The sequence below is a fragment of the Phascolarctos cinereus genome, unplaced genomic scaffold (genome assembly GCF_003287225.1).
Source record: "Phascolarctos cinereus isolate Bilbo 61053 unplaced genomic scaffold, phaCin_HiC Scaffold_4;HRSCAF=312, whole genome shotgun sequence".
Lineage (NCBI taxonomy): Eukaryota > Metazoa > Chordata > Mammalia > Diprotodontia > Phascolarctidae > Phascolarctos > Phascolarctos cinereus.
Window position 1 is genome coordinate 532,832,601 of NW_027555847.1, and position 19,642 is coordinate 532,852,242.

General features: G+C 37.2%; 1 pseudogene; it reads left to right on the plus strand.

Annotated features, from left to right (window-relative positions):
* Positions 1-16,974: 16,974 nt before the first annotated feature.
* Positions 16,975-19,642, plus strand: part of LOC110207857 (heat shock factor protein 1 pseudogene) — a 71,940-nt pseudogene continuing 69,272 nt past the window's right edge.

Sequence of the window (19,642 nt, forward strand, 5' to 3'; positions counted from 1 at the left end):
CTTGCAAGTAAGTAAGGAGGGATGGGAAAGGCTTCTTACAGAAGGTAAAACTTTAGCTGAGAGTTGAAGGAATCCACAGAAGTTAGGAGAGAGAGAGAGAGAGACAGAAAGACAGACAGACAGACAGACAGACAGAGAGAAAGAGAATTTCAGATATGGAGAATAGCTAAGTGAGAATTCTCAGAGTTAAGGGATAAAGTCTGTGAAACACAGCAAAGAGGCTGGTGTTACTAGATTACAGGGCAGGTTGCAGGAAGTAAGGTATAAAAAGAATGGAAAAGTAGGAAAGGGCCCTGTTTTGAAGGGCTAAAAACTAAATATGTTATTTTATGTTTGATTCTAAAGTTAGGTTATTGAATAGGAGGTTATATACTGAGCATTTACAATGTATAATCATTCCAAATGAGGCTGAAAGAGAATACAAAATACTTCCAGAATGTAGTTGAGGAATCAGGGCACAAATTAAAAAAAATATATATATATATGGATTCATGATCTCTGACATAGGTATTTCTTCCACTATTACATTAGTATAATCAGAAAGTCTTTAGAAGAGAGATGTCAGTGAGACAATGCAGTACCCTAATGGAAAAATAATTGCATTTTTATTCAAAGAACTTTAATTAATATGCTCAGTCTTTATCATTGATAACCTCTATGATCTTGTACAAGTCACTTAATATCTCTAGGCATCAGTTCCATAAACAATAAAATGAAAGGCTTGGATAAAATGGCATTTAAGATGTCTTCCAACCCAAAATATTATTCAAGATTTTTTGGGATAGGATTGAAGAATTGATGGATAAGGTTCATAAAGGCAGAGATTTAAAAAAGAAAAGACATTTCAGCTTATGTGATTATACTGTTATGTGAAGTAAGATAATTAAATATTCCAGCCTATGTTCTTTCCAAATCCACTACAAACTTGACTTGTACTAACCTACTTGTGATGTTTTTGATGAGACTCAGTCATCATAGGAAATAAACCTTCAATACTGTAGAGCAAAGCACTTTATGCTTATTTCCTTTAGTAATCAAACTGATTGGGAATATTAAGAACTTGAAAAGAGGAAAACTATCAATGAAGAGAATTCTTAGAGTCCCTTACTGAATGGATATTTGTGTATATGTATGTTATACATATACATGTGTGTGTGTATTTGTGTGTACTTACATATACGTATATATGAGATATATGTATGTATATGGATTAACTTGCATATACATATACACAACATACATGGGTATGTGTATGTGTGTGTGTCTCACAACAGGCAAACACAGCAAACATCTCCAGAGTTTATAGGGTAGAACAATCACAAAATAAACTTTGCTTTACTCTGACAACCTTCATAAGAATATATGGTATGTGCAACAGTGTAAAATACAAAGCGTCCCAAAAGTCTTGGTGGATTTTAACTGCACTAAGACTTTTGGGACATGTGGCATTTTAATAACACTAAGACTTTGTGGATATCCTGTGTATAAGTTTTCTTTTTTCTTTTCAGTGCGTAAAAGTGTAGACAATAATATGAATCTCATTGATCATGTTGTATTAATATTACACTGTAGTGTACTTCATATACTGCTAATGCAATATGAAAAGTTTAGTGCTCATTTATCAAGTAATATTTGCATTGTATTTCATTATTATTGTATAACAATATAATTCTTAACATAGGATTGTAAAACAGCATGCTGAACAATGCCATTAATACTAGGAAATTTCCTAATCTTATTTCCACATGGTTTGTAAATCTTTCATGCGCAGAGATGTAATAAGAGACTTGGAAATATCCATTGAGATTGTAAGAGAATTTGGGAAAGTGACATTATGAATGTGGTTTTTTTTGGCAGCATGGTAGCATTCCTTTGTAAGTCATTTCCCAGACTAGATGATCAATCTTCAATACCTAATAGTATTTTTTCCACTTCCTTCTGTGGAATTGAATCGAAGGGATAAATGTATTTTTAACATTTACCCCAATTACATGTTCTTTGGTTCAATCTGTGTTGCTCACATCACTTTCTGAAGTTTGAAATAAATATGTTTCAGCATTCTCTTTTGTGTGCTTTATTCAGGAAACCATTCAAATGTGGAAATTAGAGGATAAACAATCTGGAGACAAGAATGCTACATAGGTAGTTAAAGATTGTTTTTTTTTTTTGGCTCTACTCTCAAACACTCACCTTTCACTTTGATGTTGCAGGATGAATTTGATGAATAAGAAATGGGAAACAACATTTATCCAGGCACACAGTGTAAAGTTCCTGGATTATATAGGTGGCAGTGAATAAACAAGGAGGGGCTAGTTGTGAAACAGAGAACTAACTAGGGTAGAACTTTTTCCTACCCTGAATATACACTCTTCTGAGTAGATATTACTTTCTGAGCCTAAGATCTAAGTCCTTTTTTTTCTTGTGTTCCCAAATTTTCTACCTATGTTTCCATGGGGTTTACTGGAGGGATGCTACGCAGAGGAGAATGAAGGAGTGAGATTGTTGACAGTTGAGATTGGAGGCAGGGGGAAAGAAACAGGCAATAAGTTTTCCCATTTTAAAATCATACTAATGAGTCTGCCTACTAAAAATCTCTCACTACTTCAATCTGACCTCCACTCAGCTGTTAAAGAAATCTTTCTAAAGAGCAAGTCTGATCATGCCATTTCCCATGTCCACACACACACTCGATAAACTCTAATAGCTTTCATTTACCTTTATGATCAAATATAAAATCTTTGGTTTGATATTCAAAATTCTTCATGACCTACCCTTTCCACTTTCTAGTCTTCTTAAACCTTACACTCCCAGTTCCAACATACATATTCTACAATCCAGTGACATTGAACACTTTGCTATTCCCTCTATTCATTCCAAGCATTTATACAAGCAGTCTCCCATGCCTACAAAGCTTTCTCTCATTATCCCTGACTTTGCCTTCTCTGGATTCCTTCAAATTCAAAGTAAAATTCTACCTTCTGAAAAAGTCTTTCCCAATCCCTTTGGTTTTAGTGGCTTCTCTTTGTTGGATTATTTCTAATTTGTTTTGTAATAACTTATTTGTACACAGTTGCTTGCTCCCTCATTAAATTGAATTTCTTGGAACCAGGAATAATCTTTTGCCTTTCTTTCTATCCCTAGAGCATAGTTTAGTAATTGACACATAAGCAGGTGCTTAATAAATGTTTACTGACTGACAAGTTTGTGGTGGAGTTTGTCCTTCCTAATACTAACTGCTTCTCCAAGTCTTCAAAATGCCTTTCTATTGCTATTTCTCCCCTCACCGTCATTTCAATCCAGCTTAATACTAGCATTCCTGAGTCCCTATCCCCATCTGTCTTCTGAAATGCTCTTTTTAACACAATAACTTTTTATCTACACTGTTTTTTCTTATATTTTTTTTCTCCTGTTGCTCACAGAAACCTAGCTTTTTCAACAAGGCTGGTCACACTTTCTTTCATATCATTAATCAACAGAATGAGAGGTTGAGTTGTCATATCCCTATTCTACCAACTTCCACTTTCAAACTTTCCACCTAACAGCATTAGTTATTTCATCTAAAGTTTATACCATCCCCACTAGAAGCTTGTTATCATTTCTGGGCCTCTGTGTCATACTCCCCTCCACAATAATTTCAGATCCCTGGTTGTTGTCTTCATTTCCACCCCAGCTCCAGTCCAGTTTAAGTACCTTGTACTCCTGGGTCAAACATCAAACTCCTCAATTTTCACGATATCTGCTTCTAGTTCTCAAATAAATTCTAATGATTCCTTATTGGTGCCAGAATCCAATGCAGAATCCTCTACTTGACATTCAAAGCACAGCACAATTTAACTCTGTTGTATCTTTCTAATCTCTTAAACTTCAATCTGTAATGTGTGCCATACACTGATATTCAGTGACACTTGTCTACTCATTGTGCCTCACACAAGACACCTCATTTCCCAAATCTAAACACTTACACAGGCTCTACTAATGCCTGAAATTCTCTCCATTCTTATTTCTGCCCATTACTTTCTCTTGTTTTCTTTAAGTGTCAGCTAAATTCTCACCTTCTACCAGAAGTATGTCCCAATTCCCCTTAATGTAAATGCCTTTCCTCTGTTAATTATCTCCAAATAATCTTGTACATGTCTTGTTCATGCAGAGTTGTTTTCACATTGTTTTACCCATTAGATAAATAACTTCCTTGATATCAAGGACTATCTTTTGCCTTACTTTGCATCCCTAGCACTTAGAATAATGACTGGCATATATAGCTATTAACTAAATATTTATTGAGTTATTAACTGACTAATTAATTAAATGACATACAGGAAGGATCATCCTTTTATACTGGAGGTGTGAAACACACAGACAGCAGGCTGTATGCAGCTCAAAACAGTTCCAAAGGTCCAGAACCCAAGATGGTGGAGTAAAAAGTAATTCTCTCTCACTCTCCTGTATCAACCTCTGAAAGCCCAGAAAATACAGCTCCAGGAAAAACCCTGGAACAACTGAACTAGAAGAAAGACCAGTCCAGTAGCCCAGGTAGCATGAGGGATTAACGGGAAAGGCCCTTCTTGCCCTGGGGGAAGTGGAGCAGTAGTACTGAGCCTGAGGCCTCCCAGAAAACTAGCTGAAAATCCCACTCCCACCTCAGTATTCCAGGAGGAGATCCTGAAACCTAGGTGGTGGAGCAGGCAAACAACAAAACGTGGATCCCCGAGTGCTTCAGTGAGGGCTGAGGAACTGGTGGAAACTAGCTCAGAAAACCACCAGGTGCCTTGGAATTCTATAGCAATCAGCTCTCTCAGTGCCTCAGCAAAAATAAGAGACGCAGTACTACAAAGGACCCCAGGCAGATAAACACCCTGTAACATCCATCTGAAAGGAGCTTAAGAAAGCAAAAGAAAAGGAAAAGCAGGCAACCTAGAGTTGCTCTAGAGTTCCAGCCTTGTTGATTCCAGCCCAGTACTAGGTAAGCTGCCAGAACTCTACAGCTTCCAACTGCCAACCTCTGAGGCCCCAGTATACAAGGCCAGTGATCAAGAGCTAGACTCTCAACACAAGAAGCTTGGGTCAGTGCTCTCTACTCCCCAGCAGGACAGCTCAATCTCTTGAAAGGCCAGGGAATAAAAAACAAACAAAATAAAACAAAACAAAAAACCATGAGTAAAAAGAAACATACCAAAGATTCATATCATGAGAACAGTGAACATCATGGCAGAAATTCTGAAGAGGACAACACTGTCAATAAACCCACATCTGGAACCTCAAAAGGGAACATGAACTGTTCTGAAGCCCACAAAGCCTTCTTAGAAGAGCTCAAGAAGGATTTTAAAGGTCAAATGAGAGAGGTAGAAGAGTCCTCAAAAAATACAACTGACAAACTGAAAAAGAAGTTCACTGAAGAAAACAAGTACTTAAACATACATTTAGCCAATTGGGGAAAAAAAGTACACTGAAGAAAATGAATCCTTAAAAAATGCAATTGGCCAAATTGGGAAGGAAGTACAAAATCTAATAGAAGAAAACAATTTGTTAAAAATTAGGATGAGGCAAATGGCAGCCAATGACTCTGTGAGAGCAAGAATCAGTCAAATGGAAACAAAAAAAATAGTAAAAAAAAATAGACAAAAATGTAAAATACCTCATCGGTAAAACAGCTGAACTGGAAAATTGATCCAGAAGACACAATTTAAAAATTTTTGGTCTGCCTGAAAATCATGATGATAAAAAGAGCCTGGACAGTATATTACAGGCAATTACAAATGAAAACTGCCCTGAGGTCCTAGAACCAGAGGGTAAAATAGCCATAAAAAGAATCCACCAATCTCCTCTTGAAAGACATACCAAATTGAAAACAGCAAGGAACCTAGTAGCCAAATTCCAAAATTACAAGGTCAAAGAGAAAATACTGTAACCAGCCAGGGGGGAAAAAAAAAACAATTTAAATATCATGGTACCACAGTCAGGATTGCATAGGACCTTCCAGCTTCTACCTTAAAAGACAGTAGGGCATGGAACATAATATCCCATAAAGCAAAGAAGCTTGGATTACAGCCAAGGATCAACTACCCACTAAAAATGAGCATGATCTTTCAGGGGAAGAGATGGATTTTCAACAAAATATGGGACTTCCGAACCTTCCTGATAAAAAGACCAGAGCTCAACAGAGGTTTAGATCTTCAAATACAAGACTCAAGAGAGACATAAAAAGGTGAATGGGACAGAAAGATACAATATGTTGTCAATAAGAGCAAACTGTTTACCTTCCTACAATGCAAGATGACACTTGTAACTCTTCAGAACTCTATTCTTATTACACCATGTTAAAGGAGTGTACATAAAGAGGGTAGATATAAGTTGACTTAGATGCAGTGATTAAAAAAAATTAATCTAGTGAGTTAAATGGATCCAAGTACATGGATTAATCTGATCTAAGGAAACGTACTGAGATAAAAGGAAAAGGGGAGGCAGGCAAGGGTAAATTGCATTAAAGGAAAAGACACAAAAACAAATTACACCAGAGGGAAAGAAGGGAGAGAGACGAGCATTACTTGAACCTTACTCTCATCAGATTTGGCTCAAGAAGGGAATAACATAATCAGCAAGGTACAGAAATCTAACTTGCCCTATTGGCAGTAGAAGGTAAAAGAGGGAAAAAAGGGAGGGGGGATAGAAGGGAGGGAAGAAGAAGGGTAAAGAGGAAAAAAGGGAAAGGGGCTAACAGAAGTGAAAAGGGACTGAGGGAGACGGTGGTCAAAAATAAAACACTAGAGAGGAAGGAAAAGGAGGAAGGAGAAAGAAAAGCATAAATGGGTTGGGAAGAAAGGATGCAGAGAAAGACAAAGACAGTAATCATAACTGTGAAAATGAATGGGACGAACTCTCCCATAAAACAGAAGCAGATAGCAGAATGGATTAAAAACCATAATCCTACAATATGTTGTTTACAGAAAACACATTTGAAAAAGAGCAACACACACAGGTTAAAGGTAAAAGGCTGGAGCAGGGTATATTATGCTTCAGCTGAAGAAAAACAAAGCAGGAGTAGCAATCCTGATCTCAGACAAAGCAAAAACAAAAACAGATCTTAACAAAAGAGATAAGGAAGGAAACTACATCCTGCTAAGAGGCACCATGGACAATGAAGTAACATCATTACTAAACATATATGCACCAAATGCTATAGCATCCAAATTCTTAAGGAGAAGTTCAGGAATTACAGGAAGAAATAGACAGCCAAAATACAGTATTGGGGGGACCTCAGCCTCCCCCTCTCTGAACTAGATAAATCTAACTACAAAATAAACAAGAAAAAAAATTACAGGCATGAATAGAATATTAGAAAAAGTTAGTTATATTGGACCTCTGGAGAAAATTGAATGTGGATAGAAAGAAATAAATTTTTTTCTCAGCGGTACATGGAATGTACACAAAAATTGACCATGTGCTAGGGCATAAAAACCTCACAATCCAATACAGAAAGGCAGAAATATTAAAGGAATCCTTTTGTCAAATCATGATGCAATAAAAATTACGTGCAATAAAGGGCCATGGAAAGATAGACTAAAAAAAGTAGAAACTAAATAATCTAATCCCAAAAAGTGATTGGGTCAAATAACAAATTATAGAAACAATCAATAACTTCATTCAAGAGAATGACAATAATGAGACAACATAACAAAACTTATGGGATGCAGCTAAAGCAGTTTTTAGGGGAAATTTTATATCACTAAATGCTTACATAAATAACATAGAAAAAAGAGGAGATCAATGAATTGCACATAGAACTAAAAAAAACTAGAAAAAGAACAAATTAAAAATCCTCAGTTAAAAAACATTAGAAATATTGAAAAAAGGAAGAATTAATAAAATTGAAATTAAGAAACCTAATGAATTAATAAATAAAACTAAGAATTGCTTTTATGAAAAACCCAATTAAATAAATAAAACTTTGGTTGATTTAATTAAAAAAAAATAAAGAAAACCAAATTACCAGAATCAAGAATGGAAAGCATGAATCCACCACCAAGGAAGAGGAAAATAAAACAATAATTAGGAAATACTTTGCCAAACTGCATGCCAATAAATTTGACAATCTTAGTGAAATGGATACATACTTACAAAAAAAATATAAAATTCCTAGATTAACAGAAAAGGAAGTAAAATTCTTAAATAGCCCCATCTCAGAAAAAGAAATTGAACAAGCCATTGATGAATTCCCTATTGAAAAATCTCCAGGGTCAGATGGCTTTAAAAGTGAATTCTATCAAACATTTAAAGAACAGTTAATTCCAATACTATGCAGACTATTTGGGAAAATAGGTGAAGGAGTCTTACCAAATTCTTTTTATGATACAAATATGATGCTGACACCTAAACTAGGAAGAGTCAAAACTGAGAAAGAAATTATAGACTCATATATTTAATGAATATAGATGCAAAAAATTTTAAATATAATATTAGCAAATGGATTACAGCAACTTATCAGAAGAATAATACACTATGACCAAGTAGGATTTATATCAGGAATGCAAGGCTGGTTCAATATTAGGAAAACTATTAGCATACTTGATCATATCAACACCAAACTAAAGAAACCACATGATCATATTAAAAAATGCAGAAAAAAGATTTTGACAAAATGCAACACCCATTCCTATTAAAAACACTAGAGAGCTTAAGAATAAATGAAATCTTCTTAAAATAATAAATACCACCTAACTAGAACCTTCAGCAAGTATATATAATGGGGAAAAGCTAGAAGCATTTCCAGTAAGATCGGGAGTGAAACAAGGATGTCCATTATCACCAGTGTTGTTCAGTATGGTACTGGAAACTTTAGCATTAGCAATAAGAGAAGAAAAAGAAATTGAAGGTGTTAGAATAGGCAAAGAAACAAAGCTATCACTCTTTGCATATGACATGATGATATACTTACAGAATCCCAGAGAATCAAGTGAAAAAGCTACTTGAAATAATAAACACCTTTAGCAAAGTTGCAGGCTGCAAAATAAACCCACATTATTGGCATTTCAATATATTGCCAACAAAGTCCACCAGCAAGAGACAGAAAGAGAAATTCCATTTAAACTTACTGTAGACATTATAAAATATTTAGGAGTCTACCTCCAAAAACAAACCCAGAAATTATATGAACACAATTGCAAAACATTATTCACACAAATACAGTCAGATATAAATAATTGAAAAACATCAGTTGCTCATGGGTAGGCCGAGCTCGTACGATAAAAATGTCAATTCTACATAAGCTAATTTACTTATTCAGTGCCATACCAATCAAAGCACCAAAAAAGTATTTTATAAATTTAGATAAAATAATAGCAAGATTCATTTGGAAGAACAAAAGGTCCAGAATATCAAGGGAACTAACAAAAAGAAATGCTGGGGAGGGTGGTCTAGCTATTCCAGATCTTAAATTGTATCATAAAGCAGCAATCATCAAAACTGTTTGGTATTGTCTAAGAAATAGAGTGGTGGATCACTGGAATAGGTTAGGTATGTAAGACACAGTAGTCAATGACTATAGTAATCTATTATTTGATAAACCCAAACACCCCAGCTTGTGGAATAAGAACTCACTCTTTGACAAAAATTACTGAGAAAACCGGAAAAGAGTATGGCAGAAACTAGGCATAGATCAAAATCTCACACCACATCCCAAAATAAAGTCAAAATGGGTTCATGATTTAGATATAAAGTCTGATACTGTAAGTAAACTGGGAGAACAAGGAATAGTTTACCTGTAAGATTTATGGAGAACTGAAGAATTCATGAGCAAACAGGGCAGAGAACATTAAAAAAGGAAAATGGATAACTTCGATTGCATTAAATTGAAAAGTGTTTGCACAAAGCAAGCCAATGCAACCAAGACTTGAAGGAAAGTATAAAATTGGGAAAGAATTTTTAAAACCAGTGTCTCTGATAATGACCTCTTTTTTAAAATAAAGACAGAATTACATTAAATTTAAATCCTACAAGTCATTCCCCAATTGATAAATTGTCAAGGGATATGAACAGACAGTTCTCAGCTGAAGAAATTAAAGCCATGTATAGTCATATGAAAAAAATCCTCTAAATCATTATTGATTAGAGAAACACAAATCAAAACAACTCTGAGGTACCGCATCACACCTATCAGGTTGGCCAACATGACAAAACAGGAAAATGATAAATGTTGGAGAAGATGTGGGAAAATTGGAATACTAATGCATTGTTGGAAGAGTTGTGAAGTGATCAGACCACTTTAGAGAGCAATTTGGAACTATGCCCAAGGAGCTCTAAAAGCTGTGCATACTCTTTGACCCAGCAATAACGCTTCTAGGGCTATATCTCAGAGAGATCCTACAAATGGGAAAAGGACCCACATGTACAAAAATATTTATAACAGCTCATTTTTTGGTAGCAAAGAAATGGAAATTTATAGGATGCCCATCAACTAGGGAATGGCTGAACAAGTTGTGGTATATGAATGTGATGGAATACTATTATGCTATAAGAAATGATGAGCAAGTTGACTTCAGAAAAATCTGGAAAGACTTGTATGGTCTAATGCTGAGCAAGACCAGGAGAACATTGTTCAGAATAAGAGCCACATTGCGAAATGAATAATATTGATAAACTTGACCCTTCCCAGCAACAGAAGTACCTAAGACATATCCAAAGGACTTGTGATGGAAAATGCTATCCACAAACAAGAAAGAACTTTGGAGTTTGAATGCAGATCAAAGCATACTATTTTCTATCTTTTTCCTTCTCTTCTGTTTTGTTTCCTCTTTCTGGTGGTTCCACCTATTGGTTCTAATTCTTATTTACAACATCACTAATATGAAAATAAGTTTAATAGGAGTACATATGTATGATCTATATCAGATTGTACTCCATCTAGAGCAGGGAGGTGGGGTGGGAGGGGGAGAAAAGTTCAAAACTCAGAAGCTTATGGAAGTGATTGCTGATAATTCAAAATAAATTAATTTAAAAAAAACTGAAAAAAAGCCTCTTCCAAAGGCAAATGCAAATTAAAACATAATTACAAAATATCTTACAAAATAAAATATATGTAATATTTTATTTTAAAATCAATCAAAATGTGATCCATAAGGATCCTAGTAGTCCCCAGTTCTATCTGAATTTGACATCACTGATTTAGACCTTTCTTCTATACCCCACTCCTTTTTCAACCAAATTTGCCAGTTAGATATTGTAATTACAGTTACAATGAACGATATATGAAGGGAATACTATAATCTTGTGATTTTAGATTCTGAATAGACATTAGAAATTATTTTGTTCAAACTTTTCAATTTTCAGATGACACAAAACCTGAGAAAACTTGGTGGGGTGGCAAAAAATCTCCATTATTAGAGATTATCTTCTGAACAAACCAACCACACAAGAAGCACCAAGAGACAGAGTATAGATAGGTGGCTTGCTACCACCTATCATTACTAAAGCACTGAATAAAAGAGAAGTATCACTGCCTCTAGAATCAGGAAAGCTCAGTTTAAATCACATTACTCAAAATTACTCTATGTGACCATGGAAGAATATTGTAAATGCTGTGAATGAATAAGTGATTCAATGAATAAATGAATTACCATTCATTAAGATTTCTGTGCCTGGCACTGTGGGAAATATATGTGTGTGTGTGTGTGTGTATATTTCACATTCCCACATATATATGTGGGTGCTTGTATGTGTATCTATATCTATATCTATATCTATATCTATATCTATATCTATATCTATATCTATATCTATATCTATATCTATATCTATATCTATATCTATATCTATATCTATATCTATATCTATATCTATATCTAATATATCTATATCTAATATACCTATATCTATATCTATATCTATATCTATATCTATATCTATCTATATCTATATCTATATCTATATCTATATCTATATCAATATCTATATCGATATCGATATCGATATCGATATAGATATATATTTTCACTTCTTTTGCTCCAAATAATACCTTCCTTATTTTTGTAAAGTGCTTGTAAATGTTACATCAGTATATAAATATTAGCTACTATAAGGGGGCAATTCAGTAGTGTCATCTTCCTATATCAAGGAATTATTACAGTCTGCTTTAGATCTGAAAAATCACACATCTCAGTTTTGTGTGTCTTTTTGTGGGAGGGGGTAAAGAGAGGAGGAAGCTAGTGATGTTTCAATCCATATTAAAATTTATCAAATTCCATTTATAAGCCAGGAATTATCCTGGTGCTGGGGCTACAAATTTTTGAAAAAAAAAAAGCCCTCATCCTTACAAAGTTTTCCATCTAATAAGAAAAACAATATACATATAGATATGTGAAAAAGGTATGTAATACATATGATTTGAGCACAAAATGTTCAGAGAGAGTTACAATTAGCATACTAAGGGAAGTTCTTATATAGGAGATGGCATTTTGGCCAGGTTTGAAGGGATTTATTGATTTTATAAACAGAAATAAAATGCTAAAATGTTTAAGAGCTTGAGGGGGGCAATGTATTCAAAGGCCCAGAAGAAGGAAACATGATGCTCTAAATGGGGAATGATATTTAGGGCAACTTGGTTGAAATATTTTGTATCATCCCATCAAATTAATTTATGCTCATACACTCTATATATATTCCTTCTAACTGCTCTAATAGTGATATAGTTCTTAATAATTACAAATCCTGGGGGAGCGAGGTGGTGCAGTGACTAGAAGACTGGTCTGATAGTCAGGAGGATGAGAATTCAAATCCAGCCTCACACACATGATCCTCATTAGTTGTGTGACCTTGGACAAGTCACTTAATCCCGATTACCTCACCCCCCCCAAAAAAAAATTATAAGTCTCATCTTTCTGTGTAAGGATATAAACAATTTAACTTTCTTGAATATCTTTTTTTTTCCATTTTAACATTTTATGGTACTTGAGTCTTCTATCTGAATTGTATTAATATCTCCTCTTTTCATCAGTGATGTTTGACAGTTTCTTATTTCATTGAATGTCCATTTCTCCACCTGAAGGATTATGCTCAGTTTTGCTATATAGGTGATATTTAGTTATAATGCAAGCACCTTTGCCTTCTTATATATCACATTTGAAGCTGTCCAATCATTTAATATTGAAGTTGCTAAATTATGTGTAGTCCTGCCCGTGGTTCCTCAGTATGTAATTTTTTTTCTATTTTCTCCTTCACCTGAGAGTCCTGGAATTTGGTGGTAATATTCCTAGGAGTTTTCAGTTTGGGATCTATTTCAGGATGTGATTACTGAATTATTTCAATTACTATTTTACCCTCTGGTTCTAAGACACCAGGGCAGTTTTTCTTGTTAAGTTCTTGGAAGATGCTATCCAGATGCTCTCTCTCTCTCTCTCTCTCTCGCTCTCTCTCTCTGCTGTCAGGTAGTCCAACAATTCTTAAATTATCTCTCCCGGATCTATTTTCTGGGTCAATTGCTTTTCCAATGATATATTTTGCACTTTCTTTTATTTACTAATTTTTTGATTGATTCTTGATGTCTCATAATGTTATTAGCTCCCACTTGCCAAATTATAATTTTTAAGGAATTATTTTCTACAAGTAGCTTTTGTATTTCCTTTTCCTTTTGACCAATTCTACTTTTTTTGTCCTACTAGTGTATTTTTATTAATTTACTTTAATTTATCAATGATTGCTTCCATAAAATTTTGAGTTTTAAATTTTTCTCCCCCTCCCTCCCTACCTTCCTTCCCAAGACCACACTGAATCTGATATAGGCTATACATATACATTCCTATTAAACATATTTTCACATTAGTGATGTTGTAAGGAAGAATTAGAACCAATAGGAGGAACCACAAGAAAGAGAAAACAAGACAAAACAGAAGAAAAAAATAGAAAATAGTATGGCATTCAAACTCCATAGTTCTTTCTTTGGATGATTTTCCATCATGAGACCTTTGGAGATGTCTTAGATCCTTGCATTGCTTGGAAGGGCAAAGTCTTTCAATGTTAGTCATCACAAAACATGGCTGTTACTGTGTACAACATTCTCCTGGTTCTTCTCACTTCACTTAGCATCAGTCCATACAAATCTTTCCAGGTTTTTCTGAAGTCTGCCTGCTCATCATTTCTTATAGCACAGTAATATTCTATTACATTCATATACCGCAACTTGTTCAGCCATTCCCCGATTGATGGAGAAGGAGGTGTTTCATTTTAGTTTAGTTTTGTTTTGTTTTTGTGCTTCCTTTTCCTGATTCTCTTATGTAACTCATTTTCCCCCAATTTTTTTTTCCACCTTTTCTATTTGCTTTAAAAAATCCCTTTGGAGCTCTTCCAGGGGGATGTTTTGGTCCTGATACTAATTCATGTTTCTCTTTGAGGTTTTATGTGTAGGTGTTTTGATACTGTTGTCCTATTCTGAATTTGTGTTTTGGTCTTCCCTGTCACCACAGTAGCTTTCTATCATTAGAGTTTTATTGAGTTATATTTTTGCTCATTTTGCAGACTATTTAATGATTTTTAAAGCTGAGCTCTGCTCCTATGGTACAAGAAGCACTGTCCCAAGCATCTTGCAGGGGTGGAGTGGAATTGAGAGAAAAGGAGGGACTGATAATTTTCTTTCTGCACTGTGGCTTCTAAGGCTGGCCATTTACTATGTGTGCTGGGATTTCCCAGTCTACTCTAGCCAACTACTCTGGGACTTCTTGGCTTGCTGGACCTGTCAACTAGCCTGCTTTGCAAGGGATGGAAGCTTCGCATAAGGCCCATTGTGCCACTAACCTGTTGTGCAGACCCTAGGGCCTTGGTTGTTTATATGTGCTGGGCCTAGGGGCCTCCTGCTGGCTTGCTCAGATGCTGCATGTGCTGGGCTGTGCTCCCGTTTTACCTAAGTGAGACAGACCTTTCCTATAATCCTCCTAAGTTATCTTTCTGGAAATTGTTTAACCTCATCCTTTTGTGCATTCTGCTGCTTCAAAATTCATTTCTATGCATGATTTTAAATTGATTTGAGGGAAACTGGGGAGAACTTAGGCAACTTCTAGCCTTTTCTTTGTTATCTTAGCTCCACCTCTTGAAATAGAATTTGTGAGAAAAAAAAAATTGAATGAACCTGGAAAGACAGAATGAAAACAGATTGTTTCACATTTCAAAAGGGCTTAAAGTTTTAGAAAGGAGTTCATATTTTATTCTAAATACAGTAGGGAACTACTGATACTTATCAAGTAAGCTGGTGACAGGGCCTTTAGAATTTCAAACTTTAAAGGCCTGTGAGGGACAGATTGGTAAGAGGGAGAGGCTACATGTATAGTGAATATTTAGGAACTTAGTACAAAAATCCAGGTACAAGGTAATGATGACCTCAACTGAGGTTGTTGTGTCATGATTGGTGAAGAAATACCTTGAAGCATCCATCTTAGCACCTGAGTGGACAAGAGAAAGTAATGAGTCAAGGAGGAGCATAAGGTTTACAAGCCTAGTGGTTGAAAGAATGGTGGTTTCAACATAAAAAAGGGAAATTAAGAGAGGTTGGTTTAAGGTACATGTTGGATTTGAAATGCCTAAGATATAACCAGGTAAACATGTCTAGCAGGAACTTGGAAGAGTTGCATTGCAACTCAGGAGAAGCCTAAGAGCCAAGATATGTAGATTTTGAAGTTATTTGAATAATGATTGGTCCATGAGAACTGATGAGATTGCCAAGACAGCAAATACAGAGAATACACAGGGAAACAACTTTGTCAGAGCCCTAAGATTCTCTCAGGCATAAGGAGTACATGGATAATGATTCCATAAAATAGATTAAAAGTTAGATATCAGGTGAAGCCAAGATGGCAGAGTAAACACAGAGGCTTACCGGAGCTCTCCCCCAAAGCCCTCCAAATGACTCTATGTGATGATTCTAAGCAAATTCTAGAGTGGCAGAACTCACAAAAAGACAAAGTGAAACATTTTTCCCAGCTAAACATAATTCGGAAATTCATCAAGAAAGTATATTGCACCAGGATGAGAGAGAAACGCAGTCCAGTGCAGGCCTTGCCAGTGAAGACCAGGCCTCAGCAAACCAGGAACAGGCTTCAGGGAGACTGTATCAGTAGCAGTAATAGCAGTTTCCAAACCTTTCAGCCCTCAGACACTGAGAGAGAGAGAGAGAGAGAGAGAGGAGAGAGAGAGAGAGAGAGAGAGAGAGAGAATAAAATAAATGGAGGGAATGGGATGGAAGGAAATACAGGTAGCAGTAGCGACTGTAAAAAAAAAAATGAAGCAAGTTTCTCTGATTAAGGCTTCATTTCTCAAACATATGTACAACTGAGTCAAGTTTATGAAAATAAAAGCCATTCCCAAACTGAAAAATGATCAAAAGATAAGACATTTTCAGATGAAGAAACCAAAGCAATCTGTAGCTATATAGTAAAAATGCTCTAGCTCACTATTGATTGGAGAAATGCAAATTAAACCAATTCTGATGCACCACCTATGAGATTGACTAATAGGATAGAAAAGGAAAATGACAAATGTTGGAGGGAATGTGGGAAAATTGAGACATTTATATGCTGTTGTTGGATTTGTGAACTGATTTAATCATTCTATAGGACAATTTGGAACTATGCCCAAAGGGATATAAAACTGTGTGTATCCTTTGACCTAGCAATACCACTACTAGATCTGTATCCCCAAAGAAATTTAAAAAATAGGAAGAGGACCTAAATATCCTAAAATATTTATAGCCATTCTTTTCTGGTGACAAAGAGTTTGAAATCAAGGAGATGTCCATCAATTGTGGAACGGCTGAGCAAATTGTGGTGTATGATTATGATAGGATACTATTGCGCTGTAAGAAATGTTGAACGGGGAGCCAGTTGCAAGACAATGGCAGCCACGCTGGGCCTCTGAGTTCTGTCTGCATAGTGGGTGGCAGTTATCAGGTAGGTCAGTGACTGAGTTAGCTATTGCTTCTGAGGCCAAAGCAGTGGATCCCTTATGGCTAAAGCCACGGCAGTGCTAAGCCGCAGCCTTCCTTCCTTCCCTAAGCTGTCCCTTTGCAGCAGGCTGACTCTCTCCTCCCCTCTCTGCCTCTTCCTTGCCTGTCTCCCTAGGTGCTCACCTCCCTCCCTCCCCAGCCTGCTATCCCCCAGAGTGAAGTTGACTGGAGGCCCCGGTCTGGCACAGCCCAGAAATCTCCATGCCTTGCTGACCAAGCTGTGGACCCTAGTGAGAGATACAGAAACAGACCCCCTAAACTGCTGGAGGCTGAGTGGGAATAGCTTCCGTGCTTTTGACCAAGGCCAGTTTGCCAAGGAGGTGCTGCCAAAGTACTTCAAGCACAACAATATGGCCAGTTTCATTAGGCGACTCAATATGTATTCAGAAGGTTGTCCACATTGAACAAGGCGGCCTCGTGAAGACAGAGAGACAGGGTTTCAGCACCTGTACTTTATCAGGGCTGAGGGCAGTTCCCAGGGAGCATCAAGAGGAAAGTGACCGTGTCTCCAGCATAGAGCATGAGGATATAAAGGTCCAACAGAACAATGTCACCAAGATGCTAACAGATGTTCAGATGATGAAGGGCAAACAGGAGAGTGTGATCTCAAAATATGGCCATGAAACATGAGAAAGAAGCCTTATGTAGAGACGTTGCCAGACTTTGGCAAAAGCATGGCCAACAGCAAAAAGTAGTCAATAAGCCGATCCAATTCCTGGTCTCTCTCATTTAGTCAAACTGGATCCTGGGGGTAAAGAGGAACATCTCCGTGATGTTGAATGGTAGCAGCTTAGCTCATTCCATACTCACATACCACCACCAGTACTCCTTATAGCACATTTATGGCTCCTCTCCTTACCTGGCTTCTTCCCCAACCTATAGTGGCTAAAACCTATCCTCCTCAGACTCCACAGCCAAAAGTGGACCCATCATTTCAGATGTCACAGAGGTAGCCCAATCTAGCCCCTCGGCCTACCGCAGTAGCAATGTAGGTGAGAAGATCAGCCCAATAATATGAAGCAAGGAGGAGCCACACCCCCTCCATGAATCCCCCAGATCAAGATGACCAGTCCAGGCAACCCCCTATTCCATGGTAGTGGAGACTCCCCTGTCCCCTTGTCCCTCATCAACTCTATTCTTCAGGAGAGTGAGCCCAGCACTGCCGACTCTGTTTCTGGTACTATGGGTGGGGCCATCTCCTCTCCATCTCCAGGTCCCCTCCAGACTCCCAAGAAGTGCCTCAGCATAGCCTGCCTTGACAAAAATGAGCTTAGTGAGCACCTGGATACCACGGACTCCAACCTGGATAATCTACAGACCATGCTAACCACCCATGTCTTCTGTGTAGAAACCAGTGCCCTACTAGATCTCTTTAGCTTCTGTGTCTGGGACAGAAATGAGTCTGCTTGATCTGGACAGCATCCTGGCCAGTATCTCCTGTCCTCCCAGGAGCAACCAAAGCCTCTGGAGAATGAAACAGCTGGTGCAGAATCTGTGAAGCAGGTGGTGCACTAAACAGCCCAGCCCTTGTTCCTGGTAGACTCCAGCACTTTGAATACAGTAAGGAATGACCTGTCCATTTTCTTTGAACTGGGGGGAGGGGACTTACTTCTTCAAGGCCTTCCTATTATTTCTACACTGATTACCCCACTATCTCCCAGCTGTTTAGCTATGAGCCCACCAAGGCCAAGGACCCTGCCAGTCTCCTAAGGACACTCTTCTTCTGGGAGGCAGATGATCGAGGCATCAGGGTCACCTTCCCTTCCTTGCCAGCCTTTCTGAGAGCGAGAGAGGGGCACTGTCCCTTGTGTTTGTGCTCAGAGAAGTTGCAGAAAAATCTAATTGGGGCCAGACAAGCTTGTTGGAGGGAACCTGGCAACAGATAGGACCCAGGCCCATCTGAACAAGTGGATGCCCAAGGTGCTGTTCTGGACAGAGCTTGATATAATGGAAGCAGCCCCAGGTGAGCAGAGGTCAACAAGAGAAAGGACCCCAACCCCAATACCATATATGCCATGGGGTAGGTCCCTGCCCACTACCTCTCACATTTTCCTGTGGCTCTGCTGGGTAGCAACTTATGCTTGCCCAACTCACCATCCCTGGCTCAGTATGTTCTCCTGTTTGTTGGCTTGGGGTTTTCTTGGTTACACTTTGTATTGACCCCTTTGATTGTTGATAGAATTGTATTTTGAATTTTTACATGAGAGAAGATTCCACTCATACATACATACATACATATATACACATATATAGCCACAGAGAGGCTAGATGGTTATGATTTCACAGTTAACAAAAATGATGAACAGGATGCTCTTAGAGAAACCTGGAAAGACTTACATGAGTTGATACACAGTGGAAGGTACTGTGTACAAAGCAATAGAAATATTGTGTGATGATCTGTGCGAATGAAAACTATTCTCATCCATACAATGATCCAAGACAACTCTGAAGGACTTAAGAGGAAAAATGCTGTCCATCCTCAGACAAAGAACTCATGGTGTCAGAATACACATTGAATGATGTTTTGTTTTTGTTTTTGTTTTTTGTTGTTGCTTTGGTCACTTTTCTTTCTGTTTTCTTTCACAACATGACTCTTATGGAAATGCTTTGCACAGCTGCACATGTATAACCTAAATCGAATTGCTTTCTCAATGGGGTGGGAGAAGG